The sequence below is a fragment of the Protopterus annectens genome, chromosome 2.part0, assembly GCF_019279795.1.
Source record: "Protopterus annectens isolate FY-2018-M chromosome 2.part0, PAN1.0, whole genome shotgun sequence".
In the NCBI taxonomy this organism is placed as follows: domain Eukaryota; kingdom Metazoa; phylum Chordata; order Ceratodontiformes; family Protopteridae; genus Protopterus; species Protopterus annectens.
Genome location: NC_056728.1, coordinates 1,771,203,692 through 1,771,215,936, shown reverse-complemented (window position 1 = coordinate 1,771,215,936; position 12,245 = coordinate 1,771,203,692).

Sequence of the window (12,245 nt, the reverse complement as noted above, 5' to 3'; positions counted from 1 at the left end):
ATGGATGTGAGTAACACCATTGTTGATCTTAAGCAGTTTGTTAGAAAATTTAAGCATACTGTTTCATAATGTGGAGTATACTAAAAACCCATTATACATTTCTAGTACTTAGAGTCCCTCACTTCACCCTTCTGTACAGTTGTTTGAGAACTTGTGTGAAACTGATTTACGGAATTTAGAAAGTAAGAACCCTAGCAATAACACCTATAATTTGTCTAGGGATGAAAATAATTGTCTGAAAAAACTGAAGGCTAACACAGATGTGAGAATTGTTAAACCAGATAAGGGCAGGGGTATTGTGATTGTGGATATTAATTTGTATAATGAAAAAAATGAAAAAGATTTTAAATGATACATCATATAAAAAGGTATCACTTAATGAAGTTAACTTATAGAAAGGTTAGAGGTGAATTAAATGATTTATTTATTGATGGTAGCATAACTATTGATGAGCTTAACTACATGAATGTTATCCACCCTAAAATACCCACCATTTTTGGCCTGCCCAAGATTCATAAAAACCTGAACGACCCACCCATGAGACCCATAGTTGATGGTCGAAGGTCTATCACACAACCAATTGCAAAATTCTTGGACCTTAAATTGCAAGAATTGTTATCGGGAGAAACACATTTATGCAGAGATTCATGGGATTTCCTTACAAGAATTAATGCTCTCTATTTTTTAAATGGGGGTGTATTTATTATTATTGATGTAAAAGACCTATATACTGTTATTCCACATAAACTTGGTATTGAATGGTTTTGTGACTATCTTGTTGATAAGGGAATACTCCAAAGCAGTGTAAATATATATGAACAATTGCTTGAGATAGCATTATACAACAGCTTTATCTTATTTGATAATGAGTTCTTTCTTCAAGTTGAAGGAGTTTAAATGTGTTCAGCTTGTGGTGGGTTATATGCCAATATGGTTATGCTTCAGTGGGAAAAGAGGTTTTTATTGAATTCACCTTACGTTTCGTATTGTAAGAGCTACATATGATTTTTGGATGATATTTTTATTTTTTGGGCAGGACCTTTTGACTTTATTCGTGAAGTTTTAGATTATGTGAATAATTCGACTACATTTTTAAAGTTTACCCACACCACCGGTTTAGATGAAATCTCATATTTGGATGTTAAGTTAATGAAGGATAGGCAGCATAAAGTGTTTAAATCAGAGATTTTTAGAAAAGCCACATATTCAAATAGCTTTCTACACTATGACAGCTTTCACCCTTACAAATAAAAGAAAGCGGTGGTGAAAGGGCAGCTTGTAAGAGCTGCGCAGATGGTGATGCTTTTTGACAGGTTTTTAATTGAATGCGATAATTTAAAAGAAATGTTTATAAGAAGGGGATATCCATTTAATCTAGTGAATGATGTCATGATTGAAGTAATAAACAAACATGAAAGGGGGCACTTTTTACCGTTACTTAATCAATATGTAAAGAATGCTAGTACCACCATTGATTACGTGGTGAATATTAATAATAATAACAATAATAATAATAATAATTTAAATGGTGGTCATCCTATTGATTCAACTAGGGTGGAATCTGAAATGCAGGACAAGTTTAGCAATTTTAATAATTTTAATAATGCATTTATAACAACTTTTAATAACTCTAGTAGGAGTGTAGTTGATATACTATTTAAGAATTGGATAGTCATGGCTAACAATATGGACATTAGAGAATATGTGGGCAAGAGACCTGTTATTGTTTATAGAAAGGGAAAATCCCTTAAGAGTATTTTAGAAACAATATCGAAGGGCCCATATAATGGAAGCATGAGTAATTGCCCCTATATAAAAGAAGGGTCTATTTTAATGTTAATAATATACTTGTAAGGCTGAATAAAAAGTGTTATTGTACTACTGAGAAAGTAATTTATTGTGCCTTCTGTTCTAAATGCCCCTGTTTTTATATTGGAAAAATGGAAAGGAAATTAAAGAACCGTATATATGAACACTTGAGAGATATAAAGAACAGGAAGGATACTAACGGGTTAGCAAAGCATTGCATAGAATTTAATGACCATTCCTTTAAATTCACTATTATTGATATTCTTGAACTGGACAGAAGGTCATTAATCTTAGAGAAGTATGAAGCTCTTTGGCAGTTAGAACTAATGCCACACAGTGGCCGGGACTTAATGATTCATTTTCCCTGTCTTGTTTTTTTGAAATTGAAAGCCCTGGATAGATGATTTTTATTGTAAGTGTCAAGCTAGTGATGGAATATGCAAACAACCCTTTTATATTACATTGTATATATTTGCATATTTATATCTCTTTTTATTTATAAAAAGGGTTGTAATGTTTAGTTTAAAGCTTGTACTTATCAGTCAAATACTATGTATGACCCACTTGGACAGTGTGAATTATACATTTTTATATTTAATATTTAGTATATTTTTGTTTTTACATTTTATATATTTCTTGTGATAAAGTATGATGTAGGTATTCATTTACTTAATTCATTTACATATGTTATTGCCTAGTGTGTCTGGCTGGCTTGTTGCATGAAATGGGGGGCGTGAATTTAAATATGTTTGTATAAAAGTGAGTAATCTATTTGTAGTGTTATTCTGAAGAAGTCTCTGATATGACAGAGACGAAAGCGCTCAATTTCATTATATGATCATTTTTTATTTATTATTTTGTAAGTGTGCAGTGTAATAAAGCGTTTTTACTGCTTCTTGGCTATTTGGCATATATTGTGTTCCCTAGCTCTGCTTGTGCCTTCACTTATCCCATATCCATCCTTATAAATTGGTCCATCACTGAACAATATGTGCCTTCACTATGGAAATTGTCCCATGTAAATCTTCTTCATAAAGGTGGTACCTCCACTGATTTTTCTAACTATAGACCCATTTCCATCCTCTCCTGTTTAGCAAAAATACAGGAAAAATGTATTCATACCCAACTTCTCAAACATCTCATGAAAAACAACCTTATATCCCCCATTCAACATGGTTTCCGACCTAAACATAGTACAACAGCTCTAATTAGTTTCATTAACACAACCAACACAGGAACAATGGTTTACTCACCTCCTCTATATTCCTCAACCTTTCCAAAGCCTTTGATACAGTTTCTCACTAGCAACTTATTGACAAGCTAGCCTGCCTTAACCTTGCTCATTAAACCCTTACGTGGTTCAGCGAGTTACCTAACCAGCCATCAACAGGCAGTTAAATTGCAAAATGAACTTTCATCTCCTCTACCCATCTCTGTTGGTTTGCCCTAAGGATCTATTCTTGGTCCTCTGTTCTTTACCATATTCACAAATCAACTTGGTATAGCTACCCAACATGCTACAATAGTTCAATATGCTGATGATTCCTCCCTCATATACTCTGCTCCATACCTTCCTGCTGTTCTCAATAAAACCTAGCAATCCTTTCTGGACATAGAAAAATACCTTTCCAACTCACAACTGATTCTTACCCCTTCTAAAACTAAACTGATGTTCTTCTCCTCTGGCAAAAAAAAAAAAAAAAAAAAAACTATTGACTCTGCTACTTTCACCATTTATTCATATAGCAATACCATTATCTAACCAGTAAATCACACAAAGCTACTAGGGGTCAGCATTGACAAAGATCTAAAATTTGATAAACAGTCCTAGCTATCAAGAAAGTCCATTTCAAACTAGGAACCTTATATAGAATAAAGCCTTTCCTAACTGACATCACTAGACATCCAATCTGTAGAACTCACCTTCTATCCGCCCTCCTATATGACGCACCCATTTTTACTAACTTAAGAAAATGTAACTTAAAAACAAACTAGAATCCTACTATTATAAAGCAGCCAGATTTGCTTTCAATCAACCTGCAAGAACTCATCACTGCAAAGTATTACACCAGTTCAACTGGATGGAAATTCCCAACATTTTAACCTTTAACCAACTAGTTCTATCACATTCTACCCTTTATCACCCAGACAAGTGTCTATCCATTAGCAACCCAGTACAGCCCTATACCAGCAGAAGAACATTGAGGACATCTAATAAATTGCATTTGAAGGTCACTAAGTCAAATAATTGCTACCGGCATGCCCTGTATTCACACAAACTAGCTAAAGCTCGGAACGACATACCTCAAAATACACTTAACACTTGTTACTCAACCAAGTTCAAACAATTGCTGAGGGAACATCTCAATAACAATTGGCTTTGCTCCTGCACTAACCCTGGTTAGCTGCACTAAACAGATTTGTTTACCCCTTATCTATTTCTCTCTACTCCACCTTATTCCTCACCTAACTTACCCCTATCCTTCTCCTTTTAGTTGCCTGCCTATATACTTTCCTTTTTTTCTATCTCATTAAGCAATTGCTTTCTTAGCCCTTGAACTTTCTATCTTTTTGTCTAACTTTTTTATGGTATGTCCCTAAACTAATTTTGTATTTTTTTAATCATTTGATTTTTCTTCTACAATGTGTACCTTGTGTGTGATTTTTTTAACATGTATCCTATATGAACACTGTACTGTACATAATATGTATCTTATATGAATATTGTTCTGTTACAGCATTGTACTCCGTGAAGCTTTCCTCCTCGGCCTCCTCTGAAAACGGGATATTTTAGGCCCAGTCAGACTCTCCTAGTAAACAAATGGAAATAAATAATAAAATAATGTTATGCTATTTCATTAATGCAGAAAAAGATTACATGTAATTTGGATTAAGAAAACTGTGAAACTGTAATGACTAAAACAGCCCATTTTTGTGATATAAGGAAACCAGAGGTAAGGAAGTGATGGTGTTGGAAAAGGATGAAAACAGTGATGTTATGTGGTTTCATTAAGTGACCAGTAGAGAGATTTGAAATTTCTGTCAGGTACAAAACCAAAATATGAAAAGTAGACAGAAGCGGTTCTGCTTGCTGCATTACTGAGTGGGATTATTTCCCGACTGATAATGGGATATTTAACTTTTGGCAGTTCTAACAGACTTTTCATCCTTTTATCAAAAGTCTGCCACAAGTATATGAGTGTAATTCATAGAAACTAGCTCAGCAGCACAACACATGCTCCTCTTATAAGCCAAGTTGCATCAGTCCTCTGAAATGTCATTCATTGTCATGAACATTTATAATAGTGTCACATCTAATTAATACCGAAATTGTAAAACCATGAATCACTCAGCTAAGCAGTTTAAACAATGCCATTCTATCCAAGGGACTAACACAGGTTCTTAGCAGACACAGAGGCACTCACACACAAAGACACAAAGATGGAGAGATGATAAGTCAGTGAACAAAGGAGATTAGTATTGCTGAAATTGAATGGGGTCCAAAAGGAGAGAGGATAAATCAGCAAGCCAAGGAGAGTTGTATTGCTGAAACTGAATTCATCCTCAAGTCTTGGTGAGTACCTTCTAGAGGTGGACCTTGTTTTTCACAAAACCTCACCAAGACAACACTGATATATAAACTGTATTAGGTAGGTCAAAAAATAAAAAAGATAGCTGGGTGCACAAGATCCAGGATAAAAAAAGTGTCCAATCCTGGTAAGCACACTGGTGCCAGGACTGGAAAAAATGACAATGTAGAATCCTCAAAATACAGAAACATTCCTACAATAGGGCCAGGCCAAGCCCAGAGGGAGGATGCCCCCCCCCCCCATTGTCGAAGGAAGTAGCAGTCCACAAAAATCACAAAAACTGATAGGCCAAAGAAGAGCCATAAAGACGATAGAGTGGACTACTGAGGATAAGAAAGAAATGATGACTTGTTACTATTATGTAAAAGGCCTAGAATTTCCAGACCAAGATATGGAAAAAGATTACTAGAGAAATTAGAGGAAAGAAAAGAAAAATACTTCCACAAGAAAAACTGTCAGAAGCTTCTAATAAAAATTTGTGTTCATTAATACAACCGATTTGTGAAAAACAGTACATAGACCAAGAAACTTTGATCTGTTTGGAAAAAGAAGCATCTGAAGAAGTGCAAAAATATAAACAGCAAAACCTGGACATTTTTGAAATGTATAAAAAAGAAATATGGACACAGGAAAGAAAGAAAGAAAGAGAGATTTGATATGGTGCAATATTTATGCAAAGGCAAAAGCGAAGTTAATCAATATAAAGAAGGTAGCCTCAAAGATATTCAAAGAGAAATACAGGCAAAGGCATCCAGATATGGAAAATTTCACAATAAAAAATTATATCACAAACAGGGAATGTAGAAAAGAAGATTAGTAAAGTAGAAGTTAAAACACTAGAAGTTGAAGTTATGACATACCTGTGAAGTGAAGGCTTTGGTGTGGAAGGTCTAACACAGGTTACATTACAGCAAGATGGAATGATTCCCCAAATTAAGGAGAAACAGGAAGATCAGGAGACATCTGAAGAAGAAATATGGAAATGTGAAAGAAAAAGAGATTTAATATGGTGTAATATCTATGCAAAGGAGAAAGCAAATCTAATCAATGTAAAAAGAGCAGCACCAAAGATATTTGAAGATAAATACAGGCAAAGGAATCTGGTCATGGAAAACTTTACAATACAAAAAACAAGAAGACAAAGAGGAAAAGTAGAAAAGAATATCAGTAATGCAGAAGTTAAAGAAATAGAAACTGATGTTATGGAGTACCTGCAAAGTAAAGGATTCAGTGTAGAAAATCTAATTCAAAAAGCACCACAACAGGATAGAGCAATGGATATCCAAATTAAGGGGAAACCATTGGAACTGGAAGCAATTGGTCAGGTGCCATATGAAGATATTTTGGAGCCCTCCTCAGGAAACCAGTATAAATGTTCACTTGAAGCTGGACAGCAAGGGAAGGAACAAGAAACTCTGGAAACTCGGATGCAGTCACTGTTGGGGAGTGATAGGCCAGTGTGTTCCCATATGACAGAACAACTGATGGCACAGGATGAAATTGAAGAGAATGTACCATAGGAAGATGCTATACAATTTTCTATAGAATGCCTGCAGGAAATGGAAAACATAAAATGTGCCCTCAGTTTAGAAGAAAATGAGCTAAAAGATAGACATATTAAGATCAATGAAAGAAATAGACTGCAGAAGGTTAATAAAACCCCAAAAGTCAGAAGTTTGATAAAACAAATGAACAAAGTAATTAGGACTGTCCATAGAGATCCATGTGATATAATGGAAGTAAACAGGATATATTACTGTGCAGCTAAATTAATAACTGATAAAGTTCTACCACAAGAACACAGGGCAGTAAGTGAAAGGAAAGGGATAAATCAAATACCATCATGAAAACACTGAACAGAGAAAACTATAAAGCAATTAAGACAAGAAGTGTCACTGTTAGAAGAGTATAGAATAGGGAATGGATTAACAAAAATACTCAGAAAGATAGACATGATAAAAGCAATGCACAGCATTAGACCAGATCAGGATCTATTATGCACTTTTGCAAATAACAAACCAAAAATCTCAGCACGGATGGAAAAACTTAGAAGATACACAGATAAATATAAAGGAAAAGTACAAAATAAGCAGTTTATTGATGACTCAAAAAAGTTTTATAGAGAAATGGGAAACAAGGCAAAATGAATTGATAGACCACCAAAAAAGAAGAAATAGATACATTTTGGAGAAGTATTTATGAAGATCCTTTGGAACATAACAAAGATGCTAACTACATAGAAGAAGTAAAATAAGAATAAGAAGTTTAAAGGTACAGGATATGAAATGGGATGAAGTAACAGCCAGGGTGATTGAAACAAAGTTAAGAAAAGCCTCTAATTGGAAAACCCCAGGCCCAGATGCAGTACCTAACTTCTGGTTAAAAGTATTAACATCTTTGCATGAAGATTTAGCCATGAGTAAGAACTATTTATATGCACACCCCGAACAGACACCAACCTGACTAACAATAGGAAAAACAATACTCCTACTTAAGAGTGAACCTGGAAGCTACCCTAAAAATTATAGACCAGTAACTTGCCGTGCGATATAAACTATACACTAGAGTTGATGCTGACAGAGTTTATAGCCATTTAGAAGAAAACTCAATTATGGCAATAGAACAAAAGGGCAATAAAAGAAAGTCATATGGAACAATGGATCATTTGTTGTTAAATAAAGTCATAGTGGAGAACTGTAAAAAGGGGAAGAATTTAGGTATGGCATGGATTGACTGTAAAAATACATTTGATAGTATCCCACATTTATGGATAAAAGAGTGCTTAAAATGTATAGAATACACCCTACACTGATTGACTATATTACAGTGACCATGAAACAGTGGCAGACCGTTTTGCAATTAAACCATGATAAAGGACAAATTATTATCCCAGGGATAAAAATTCAATGGGGGATATTCCAGGATGATTCTTTGGCACTGCTTCTCTTTTGTCTTGCCCTTAACCCATTAAGCTGTCTACTTAATAGCTTAGGCCATGGCTATAATTTGGCTCCTAGAAAACAACAAAGTGTAAAGACTTCTCATCTTCTCATTGTCAATGATTGAAAACTGTATAGCTAATCAGATGAGGGACTCAAAGCACAACTGCAAATTGTCAAAACTTTTTCAGATGATATAAAAATGTCATTTGGTCTTAATAAATGAGCAAAAGCAATCTTTAAAACAGAAAATATGTTTTCTAGCACCAAGAAAACATCAGTTTGTGACAGGAATGTGATATAAAAGAACTTGAGCAAGAGGAAGTGTATAAATATTTGGGAATTAATGAAGGATCAACAATAAAACATGAACAAATGTGAATAAAACATAGTAAGGAATACTTTGGAAGACTTAAGTTAATCCTGGAAAACAGCGTTGATATCTAGGAACAAAATTCAAGCTATAAACCAATTTGCTCTTCCTGTCCTAACTTACAGTTTTGGAGTGACTGACTGACCCCAAAACATGCTGGATAGACAGGAAAAGAAGAAGGATGCTTCATACTCACCAAATGATCTATAAAAATCATTGCATACCAAGAATGTATATTCCCCAGGGCCTCCTTGAAACTGATTATATGTATAGAGCTACAATCATTGGACTTACACATATCTGCTGACCTCACAAGACCCGAATGTAGTGAAAGCTTTGAAACATGAGGAGAATAAATCTAAGATGATATCCTCTCTTAGTCTAGCAGAAGCATATCAGCATCAAGCAGGAATGGAAATCAAACCGGAAGTGGATAAAAATCAGGCAGCAACTGAATGTGCCAAAAAACAAATGAAAGCATATAAGGTAAAGGACCAGATGAGAAGAAATGTGGAAAATGCATAAGTATAGTTGCAAGTATAGAAAACTTCTGGAAGAACCTTGTGTTGATCAGGAACAAATGCAAAAATGATTAAGTAGTGGTGAATTCAAATCAAGAGATGAAAGGTTAATATTGGCAGCCCAAGATAGTGGGCTACATACACATTGGTTTACAAAGTCAATTGAACATGTGGGAGAAACAGACAAATGTAGGTTTTGTAAAACAGAATTGGAAACAATTGCACACCTTGTTGCTTGTTGTGACATGCAGAAGGACTGTATACTGAAACGCATAATAATATGGCAAGACTGCTGCACTGAGGATTGTGCAAACTATATGGTATTGAAGTGGCTAAAACTGGAAAAACGAGCCACAAAGCATATAGAAAATGAAGTCTACATCACATGTGATCACTCATTACCAACATTTCAAAAGATAGATGCCAGAAAACCAGATATAGTGGTCCATGAAAAGAAGACAAAAGTAGCATCGATCATTGAAATCGTCACGCCCAGTGACTACAGTGTTTTGCATACAGAGAGACACAAAGCCATAAAATATAAGGATTTGCAGGCAGAAATGAGAGCAATGTGGAAGAAAGATACCCAGACAGTTCCAACAGAAGTAGGAGCAGCGGGTCTTATAAAAAATAATCTACAATCGTATTTAGATATGTTACCAATACACATAACTCCATACAAATTGCACAACGAGTCATTACTGGGCACATTGTAGGTGCTGCGAAGAGCACTTCTGGCTGACATCAAAGACTGAATCAATACTAATTTCATGAACTTTAACCATACTTTGACTTAGGAATGGGGTCCATTCCTGTTATGGTATTAGAAACCCAAAAGATTAGGAGAAATTAAAAAAAGGCACACAAACATGTGGATACATACACATACACAGACAGACATGCACACATCCTGTGTTAGTGCATACTGTATCCCTGGTGATCCCATTCACATTTATACTAGAGTCCTGCACCAGTCATCCAGCATACATAAGCACACACATACAAGCACTCACACTAAACAGCCAAGGACATTCAATCACAATATCCTCTCAAACACTGTATCTTTACCCACTTACAAAAATGCACAGACATACATTTGCATACCCACTCATACAAACACTATTTACCTGGACTGGCAATCTTGTAGGGTAACACTGCCCTGCTTCATGTTGTACAAATTCTACTGTAGTAATGTACAGATACCACACAGTTAATAATTGCTTGCACTTAAGCATTCCACATGCTGCTCTGCAAATATATTGCATAGTATGGACAACTATGACTCACTACGTTATACAAGCCATCCATAAAAGGCAGTGCATTATGATGTACAAGAGCCTAATTTAAATGGACTATACCTGCAGAGTACTACATTTATTTATATGTCACCCCTTAAACCCTCATTGTGCAGTAGTGCAGCTTTATGCTATTGGGGCACAATAACTATGAATCAGGAACGCCTTACCTAGAATTCAATGCCATGACATCACTATCTTGTTATGTCCCTCACATATCCTGCTGTGAGCTGAAATGGCAACTTATTATAACTTAGAGGCATAACTAGAATGGCGTGATCAGGGTTCACAGTCTTGGGGGATGAAATCAATGTGCACTACCAGCATTCGCAAACAGTGTGTGTTATTTAAAATGTAGAAAGCCACTAGTTACACATTTAGAAAACCATTTTGCTACATTTTCAGAGCAGACAAGCTTGTTTTCTAATATCTCCCCCATTGGTCCTCAGCTTTGAGAAGACCTTTTTCTTTTTTGTTTATTCCTCAAGTTTGAATTGAAAAGAGCCCAGTTCATGGAACTGCATAGGGTGCCAGGCAACTTAGCTATGGTTTTGTTATAATCTAAAGGTAAATTTCTTCATGAGAAGATTTAAAAGCATGTAAAGAAAATCTTGTAATATTACTGGTACTAGAAATTTCACTGAATGTTTGAAGGACTTGGAGACAAACATCTAAACTTTATCAATCAACACTACTAGTGAACTCTGTAGGAGTTCAAATGACCATTTAGATGATATATAATCAGCTTGCTTCTGCAAATGAACTCATTATTCTAAATCTTATATTGGCTTTTTACACATTTAGCATGATTAAATATTTATTTTGAAGAATTTTGGTTTTAACGTACTACATACACTTAAAAGATGACTTTGGCTTTATCATTTTCTCCTTTATTTGTAGCTGTGATAGAGCCCTGTAGGAGAGGAGTACCATCTTATAATTATCATAGTTTCTTTCACTCCCTTGATTTGAATATATCATTTATTAGAGAATGTATTTATTCTGAGGAATGGTAACAAACAGCAGTTACAATGTTATCTTTAATATGCCAACACTAATGCCCTGGATTGTATTTTTGACTTTACTTTTTCAGAAGATGAAATCCCTTTTGTAGGATGCATTGGCTAGAACAAATACAAGTGACATGGGATCTAAAATTTCCCTATTCCAAAAACCTACAGATATAAAGCTATTATTAGATTATTTTAACTATCCTACCTTATTACTATATAATTGGAATCTCTTATAGTCACATTTTATAGTGCACTCACATATGAAGAATAAGGCACACAATTTCAAGTTTTTGATATTGCAGCTAGCTGTATGCAGTGTGATGTTTTTAGGTGGTGCACTACTAACAGATCAAAGAAAGCTCTTACTAAATTATATGTGGAAACTTCCTTTGCTTTAGACTGTTATGGCAACCATATTGTTTCATATAATACAGCTGTCATTTACAACAGTGGATTTGAAGTTGTGATGCATAAAGTATTTCACTGTAATTATCAGTCTGTGCTGCTGAATTATTTAATGAAGCTAAAATTAATTTTATTGCTATATCTTATGTCATTGTTTCCATTCTGGGTGGTACTTTATTGAAATATCAGTCACAGTTAATAATAATCTCAAACATGTATTTTAAAGGCAATAACTTAAACTATCCTTCTCATGAAAATAACAAAGCAGAGGTGAGAGAAGGAATATATTCGGGGTCCTAC